General features: G+C 37.1%; 1 non-coding gene across 1 annotated transcript; it reads left to right on the top strand.

The window, feature by feature from the left end:
- The first annotated feature begins 1,062 nt into the window (after positions 1 to 1,062).
- Positions 1,063 to 1,134, top strand: TRNAD-GUC. The gene has a single exon. It is a non-coding gene; the product is annotated as a tRNA-Asp (tRNA).
- Positions 1,135 to 8,677: the final 7,543 nt, after the last annotated feature.

Here is an 8,677-nt window from a genome sequence, read left to right as displayed (position 1 = left end):
GTATGTTTATTGAGAGTGCACGCTTAATTTTCATGCATAAATATGACGCTAGAATATAAGTGAGTTTCACCTAATAGTTACGAACTTATATTCACAAGTAGTGGAGGTTGCTTATAAATAATCGCGTTAAACGAATTCTTGGCATAAGTTTCATGCAATCATAGTAACGAATGCCTCGTCAACACTTATAATTTTCATAGAGCGTAATGATTCTTGCTTGTATCTCTATTATGCAATTATGTAGGGGACTTGTGGGAAATGTTTTGGGTTGTCGTATGCAATCATCCAATTCAATAACGTTAGGAAGATTTGAAGGTTAATTTAAGCAGACCTAATTAACCCGGGGTGATGAGTTTCATAATTTATTGAAATGCAATTGGAAATCTTTTTATTATGCAAGTGTAACATGTGTGGAGATGAACCCCTTGGCTAGCATCCATTCATTCCATTTCATCAATTTTATATTTACATTCTGTCTAGTTTGTTACTTTGTTTTGTTATTTCAATTTTCATCAAAACAAAACCCCCCTTTACTTTCTTGTTCTATAGTGTTTAGAATCTGTTTAATTTGTGTTTTAAAGTGTTTTGAATCCACCTATAATCTTAAATTCGTCCAAATTTGTGTTTAAGGTCAGAAACTGCCTAGTTAGTGTTTTTAGGCAGTTTTGAGTCTTTTGAACTTGTTTTGAGTCCTTTGAGTCTTTGTATTGTCCAAATTAGTTAGAAAGTGTTTTGATTTGTGTTTCTAAGTATTTTGATTCAAGTTTTCATCCAATTTCGTCCAAATTAGTGTAGGTGCTCAAAACTGCCCAGAAAGTGGTTTTTAGGCAGTTTTGAGTCTTCTAGTTGCTGTTTTGGGTTTTAGGTTTGTTTAAGTGTTTTAACTTTTAGTTTTGCATTCTTTGAGTCAAGTTTAGTGTTTTAAACTTTGTTTTTGAGTTTTTAAGTCAGTTTCCAAGTGTTTAGCAATCCCTCCTAATCCCCGGTTAAGAACGATCCCTACTTATATCTATTCTACAATTGTCAAAAAGAGGGTTTAATTTGTGTGCGTATAATTCTCGCGTCGTTGTAGTATAGTGGTAAGTATTCCCGCCTGTCACGCGGGTGACCCGGGTTCGATCCCCGGCAACGGCGCCAAAATTTGATGCGAGAATTATACGCACACAAATTAAACCCTCTTTTTATCAATTGTAGTATAAGTATAAGTAGGGATCGTTCTTAACCGGGGATTAGGAGGGATTGCAAAATCACTTGGAAACTGACTCAAAAACGTAAAAACACAATATAAAACACTATACTAGACTCAAAGAATGCAAAACTAAACTTTAAAACACCAAAACAAACCAAAAGACTCAAAACAGCACCAAAACACTCAAAACTGCCTTAAAAACACTTTCTGGGCAGTTTTGAGTACTTTGAGTACTTTGGACGAATTTGGGTAATAACTTGAATCAAAACACTTAGAAACACAAACTAAGACACTTTAACACTAAACTAATTTGGACAATACAAAGACTCAAAGGACTCAAAACAAGTTCAAAAGACTCAAAACTGCCTAAAAACACTAACTAGGCAGTTTCTGACCTTAAACCCAATTTTGGACAAATTTAAGTTGTAACTTGACTCAAGACTCTTAAAAACACAAACTAAGACACTTTCTAACTAATTTGGACAATACAAAGACTCAAAGGACTCAAAACAAGTTCAAAAGACTCAAAACTGCCTAAAAACACTAACTAGGCAGTTTCTGACCTTAAACCCAATTTTGGACGAATTTAAGTTGTAACTTGACTCAAGACTCTTAAAAACACAAACTAAATTGATTTCTAACTAATTTGACAATAAAGTAGAGGGGGATTTAGGGTTTGACGAAATTAAACTAAATGAACAAATTGCAATTAAAACAGAATGTAAATATGAAATGGATGAATTGGAATGAATGGATGCTAGCCAAGGGGTTCATCTCCACACATGTTACACTTGCATAATAAAAAGATTTCCAATTGCATTTCAATAAATTATGAAACTCATCACCCCGGGTTAATTAGGTCCGCTTAAATTAACCTTCAAATCTTCCTAACGTTATTGAATTGGATGATTGCATACGACAACCCAAAACATTTCCCACAAGTCCCCTACATGATTGCATAATAGAGATACAAGCAAGAATCATTACGCTCTATGAAAATTATAAGTGTTGACGAGGCATTCGTTACTATGATTGCATGAAACTTATGCCAAGAATTCGTTTAACGCGATTGTTTATAAGCAACCTCCACTACTTGTGAATATAAGTTCGTAACTATTAGGTGAAACTCACTTATATTCTAGCGTCATATTCATGCATGAAAATTAAGCGTGCACTCTCAATAAACATACATAAATAAGTTATCAATCAAACAGTTAAACAAATTGAATCCACGACTTATGAAATGCAATTAGAAGTAATCAAATCAAAACACAAGCATAAACATATATTTTGAATCCCCCCCTAGCCAAGGGGGGTTTAGTTCCTCATGATACAAAACAAAGAGAATCAAAGAAACACCTAAACATTCCAACAACTCAAACTTGAATTGTATGAACGTTTAGGCCCTCTTCTCTTCCATTCCTCATTCGTACAAAACAAAGAGTATTGAAATTAAACATTGAAATCAAAGAAACACCTAAACATTCCAACAACTCAAACTTGAATTGTATAAACGTTTAGGCCCTCTTATCTTCCTCTTCGTTGTAGCACAAGGTCTAAGGATAGTTTGATGGTGTGAATGGTTTGGGGAGTGGTGAAAATGGATGAGGAATGGTATTTGGATTCTAAGGGAGAATAACTCACGGCAAAGAGAAGGAATGGAAGTGTTTGTGGTGTGTTGTGTTGTGAATGGAATGAGATGATGTTGTGGCTGAAATGGATGCTTATTTATAGGTAAATAAGAGGGAACATGACAGCTAGGAAGTGGGTGGAAATGTGGCTGCAATGATGGTGAATGATTATGAGTGAATGCATGTGGATGTGGCTAGGTTGGAAAGCTGAAATTGAATGTGAAAGCATGTGCAATGACTATGTGGCTGCATGTGTGGTGCAATGATGAAGGAATAATCTGAAAATGCAAGGTGAAATGAAGTGGAATGACAATGGCATGTGGAATGGCTGGAAAGTGTATGAAACTCACGGCAATGATGGTGATTTTCTGGTGGTGAATGGTAATGCAATGTGTTTGCATGTGAATTAAAGCTATGTGAATGATTAGGGTGAATGTGCATGTGCTTTGACAACTAGGATGAATTAATTAAAGGGAGTGCATGTGGCTTGGCTGGAATGAATGGAATGAAATCTGAAATGGGAGATGGAATGGGATGCACGGCAATGATGGTGTTTGTGTGAATGATGGCAGATTGTGTGGGTGAGTGATTAGGTTGGAAATGCATGTGAATGCAAGGTGTGAATGATTATGAGTGCATGTGGGTGAATTAAAGGATGGAATGCATGTGAATTAGGTTGGAAATCTGATGGGAACTCACGGCATTAAGTGGAGTGAGATGATTGAATGTTTAATGGTTGCATGTGGCTGAAATGAAGTGTGTATGCATGTGCACGGCACAAAGGGAAATGGTTTTGGTGAATGGCTGATTAGAATCTAGGGTGAATGGTGTGTACGGTTTTTGGGAGAGAAAGTGTGTTGGATGATTTATGGAGATGCATGTGGATTAAAGGAATGCATGTGCAATGGATATAGGAAAGGTTTAAATGTCCTAGAACTAAAGGGAACAAGGTTCCAACACTTTGGTCTTCAATTAGGTCTTCAATTTCGTCCAACACTTTGGCTCCAAGCATAAGCTATCCATCCTTAGCCCAAAAGTGCTCCAAAAGTCTCCAAAATGCATCTTTTTGCTCCTTTAGCCCTTTGGACCTACAAACACACGAAAATAGCTTAAAGTACTAAAATAACTAAAGAAACATAACGTAAATGCACGAGAACAAGCCATTTAAGTCGCATGAATATGCTCCTATCAATTCTTTTCCTAAACTAAGTAATAAAGCCTTAGGATTCTTGCTTCCTTATAAAAACCCCTATGCCGCACCCTTATTAAACCTAATCACCCTTCCACACAACCTGCCTTCATTCATTCAGAAATCTATCCTTTGTTGCAGCCTTCCATCCAACCTTTCACCATTCCCCTACTTCTAAACCTTCATCCAAGCCTCCATACCCCAACCTAAACCCTTGCCGCACCACACGACCCTTCTAAATCCATTCAAAACCCAGAAATTCATCCACAAAACCACCCTAGACTCTTGTGCCGTGACTTAGCAAGGAAGAAGAGAAGGAAGACGAAGCCTTGGACGTTTGTGCATTCAAGTTGGAGTGTTGAACGTTTTTAGGTGTAATCTATCTTTTGTTTTGAATGTTTAATTCTATTTTCCTTTGTTTTGTTATGAACATGAGAGGCTAAACTCGTTTTAGCCTAGGGATGCTTTGAAACCATGATTACGTTCATAATATGAGTTGATAAATTCCAGTTGTGATTTCATAAATTGTGAATGCAATTTACTTAACTGTTTGATTCATTAAGAAATCAAATTCTAGATTTGCTATAGTGGCAGTGTATGTCGATGATATGAACTTAGTTGGAACCCCTGAAGAGCTCAATAAAACTGTTGAATATTTGAAAAGCGAATTTGAAATGAAAGACCTTGGAAAAACAAAATATTGTCTCGGTCTGCAGATCGAGCATTGTGCTAATGGAATTTTGGTCCATCAATTAGCTTACATTGAAAAAATCCTGAAGTGATTTGGCATGGACAAGGCTTATCTGTTCAGCACGCCAATGGTCGTTCGTTCTCTGGACATTAAGAAAGATCCATTTTGTCCAAAAGAAGATAATAAAATGGTCTTTGATCCAAAAGTACCATATTTGAGTGCAATAGGTGCTTTATTGTATTTGGCACAATGTCCTAGACCAAATATAGCTTTTTCAATCAACTTGTTAGCAAGGCATAGCTCTGCTCCAACAATTCATCATTGGACGGGAGTCAAAGATGTTTTACGATACCTTCTTGGAACAACAGACATGGGTCTTTTCTACTTAAAGAAATTCCATAAATGACCAGAGCCTTGTTGGATGTACAGATGCTGGTTTTCTTTGATCGGCATAAAGCCCACTCACAAACTGGATATTTGTTCACTAATGGAGATACGACGATGTTATAGCTCTTAACAAAGCAAACATTAGTTTCTACATTTTCCAATCACTTAAAAATACTTGCTTTACGTAAAGTAAGTCGTGAATGTTCTTAGTTAAGATCAATGATCCATCACATTTGCAATTCATATGGTTTAACTTCAAAGATAGACACTCCAACTATCATTCATGAAGATAATGCAGTGTGTGTTGCCTAAATGAAAGAAGGATTCATCAAGGGCGATAAGACTAAACACATATCTCCAAAGTTTTTCAGTGCACATGAGCTTCAAAAGACTAAAGTTATTGAAGTCAGACAAATCCATTCCAATGAAAATTTGGCAGACTTATTCACCAAGTCTCTACCAAAGTGCATGTTTTAGAAGCTAGTGGATAGTATTGGATTACGTCGGCTCACCAATTAGTTAAATTTGAAGAATGGGGAATCAGGGAGCATCCATGATACATGCCTATTGTACTCTTTTCCTTCAACTAGGAATTTTTCCCACTGGGTTTTTCCTATGAAGGTTTTAAAAAGGCAGCCTAGGCATACTTAACACTACATCAACAATCTAAGCACAGTTGTACTCTTTTTCCTTTGCTACGTTTTTTTCCCGTTGGGTTTTTTCGAGCAAGGTTTTAACAAGGCAACTGATGTTGATATGTGGTCATCCAAGGGAGAGTGTTGTAAAAGTTGTGGGAGTGAATGGCCATATGTTTTTAGCGAAAGGTGAGGAAGACCTTAGAATAGTAGCCTTGTTGTTGTTGTATGAGGTTTTACAAAAGGTACTCATTTTGCTTTTGTAAATCTTTATTGATGTGGCTCTATATAAAGATCATTCCATGTGTGATCACAGCACACATAAAAGAAAATAAGTGAAAGCAATAATAACAATATCCCCTCTTTTCTTTCTTTACCTACAACCTTTTGCGTTATAGTTACGAAAACAAACGGTGTGATACTTTGCACCTGCTTCGCTCATGTCCCTAACAAAGGTTATCTCTTTAACTTTTTCCTATTTATAACGGCTGTAAAAAAATTTCGAGTGGCAAAACGTGGTAATACTGATAGGAGCATATTTAGGTGACTTAGCTAGCTTATTCTTGTGCATTTGTGTTATTATTTCCTAGTTAATGTCGTATTACAACTCATTTTCATGTGTTTGTAGGTCCAAAGGGTTAAGGTACCAAGAAAGTGCAATTTGGAGTAGTTTTGGCCACTAAATGGATAGCACATGTATGGGCCAAGATGGATGGACGAATTTGGAGTTCAAAAGGCTAGGAATCTGATAAGAAGAGGAAGAAATTAAAGTCAAGACAAAGAGGATAAGGAATCAGCTCAAAAGAGGAAACATTATCCAAAACCTTATCTAACCTTATCCAACCTTATCCTATCTTATCCTAACCTAATCTTGTTCCACCTTAATCCTAGCTGCAAGTTGACCTACAAACCTAATTTCTAGAAGCCTTATCTAACCCTAAAAGGGTGCCACACCCTTCCCCCTTTTATCTCTTCTAGAAAACCCAAAATCAGCCACAAAACACCTAGTTTCTAGAAGGCCCAATTTTGGACGAATTTCCTAAACCTTTTTCCTTTTGGATTCTGATTTGTTAGGCCTCATTCCTTGTGGATTTGGGTTACACAAATCCTTTTATGAAACTAATTGGGCTAAACCCTCTCCTAAGTGGATTTAACTTACTTGTGCCGAACCCTAGGGCCCTAATCCATAAAATTTGCTAAGTGTAACCCTAATCTAATTAACCCTAGGACCAAATGCCGCAAACACCCATCTTTAATGTTGAAATTTTTGATGTTTGGGGCATTGATTTCATGGGTCCTTTCCTTTCTTCGTTTGGTTTCATGTATATTTTGCTTGCGGTTGATTATGTCTCAAAATGGGTGGAAGCCAAGGCCACCCGTACTAATGATTCTAGAGTTGTTGCAGATTTTATCAAAACTAACATCTTTGCTAGATTTGGGATGCCTAGAGTGCTTATGAGTGATGGAGGGTCTCATTTTTGCAATCGTACCATCGAGGCGTTGCTCAAGAAATATCAAGTCACACATAAGGTTTCCACACCTTATCATCCTCAAACCAATGGCCAAGCTGAGGTGTCTAATCGAGAAATTAAGCAAATCTTGGAGAAGACCGTTGGGCCAACAAGAAAAAATTGGAGCTTGCGTTTGGAGGATGCATTGTGGGCTTGTCGAACGGCCTACAAAACACCCATAGGGATGTCACCATTTCGGCTAGTCTATGGCAAACTATGCCATCTCCCTGTGGAGTTAGAACACAAGGCACATTGGGCGATCAAGACATTCAACATGGACATAGATGCGGCTGGAATTCATAGGAAGCTTCAATTAAATGAACTTGAAGAGATTAGGCTTGAAGCATATGAGAATGCTTGCATTTCCAAGGAGAAGACCAAGGCTTTCCATGACAAGATGATCTGTAGCAAAACATTCTCCATAGGGCAAAAAGTTTTACTTTTTAATTCTCGCCTTCGTTTATTTCCTGGTAAGTTACGTTCTAAGTGGATTGGCCCCTTTGTTGTTACTAATGTTTTTCCATATGGTGCAATTCAAATCCAAAGCTTGAGGAATGGCCAAGAATTCGAGGTGAATGGGCATCGTTTGAAGCCCTATTATGCAAATATTGAAGGGCAGGTTGTGGAGGATGTCACCCTCCAAGCCGTGGGCTCTACTTGAGGCTAAGAAGAACGTTCATCCGGCTACAAGACGTTAAACCAAGCGCTTCTTAGGAGGCAACCCATGCATTCAACTAGAGAGGATTTGGGCAATTCAACAATCCATTCCACCAAATCAGATTTGCGTTCCTAACTCTCTCTCTCTCTTTATTGTTTTTATTTTGTCAAGTTCATTAATTTTTGTTCCTTGTTTGAATGTGAGTCTTTGTTCGAAACATTGAGGACAATGTTTGATTTAACTGTGGGGGGGGGGGGGTAAACAAGTTGTTTTTGCATGTTTTTTGTGGGATTTTATCACCTATCATTTATAATGTTGTTTCTCACTGTTTTTAAGTGTTTTTAGTGTGTTTTGAAGTGTTTTCATGTGTGTGGATCAGAAAATCCGAAAATTTACAAAAAGATTGCAAAATAGTTTTGAAAAACCCAAAAAGAGTTGTTTTAAAGTTGTTTTTGTGTGTTTGTTTGTGTCTTAGGGTACCTTCCAAGACAATGATGAGGATTTGGTTTTTAATTGCATGACTATTAAAGAATGTTGTAAACATGGATGGAAGTTTGATTTACGCTTTGGTTTATGCTTGGTTATGGTTATAGTTTACGAATTCACATGAAATTACAAAGAGAAAATCAGTTTTTGTAATATGCTTGAAGGAAGGAACTCAAACTAACGCTACATCCTTGAGAGACTTGAGCTTCTAACGTTCTTTGGAGAGTATAAGTTTGTGATTTCTTGTTTTCTAAAGTCGTTGCATGATCTCATCATTCTTTGCTTGGTTGCTACGTGGAA

Source organism: the organism of the source record quoted next, unplaced genomic scaffold (genome assembly GCF_019419815.1).
Source record: "Pyrus x bretschneideri cultivar Hongxiangsu unplaced genomic scaffold, Pyrus_bretschneideri_v1 Contig124, whole genome shotgun sequence".
In the NCBI taxonomy this organism is placed as follows: domain Eukaryota; kingdom Viridiplantae; phylum Streptophyta; class Magnoliopsida; order Rosales; family Rosaceae; genus Pyrus; species Pyrus x bretschneideri.
This window is presented reverse-complemented; position numbering and strand designations above follow the sequence as displayed.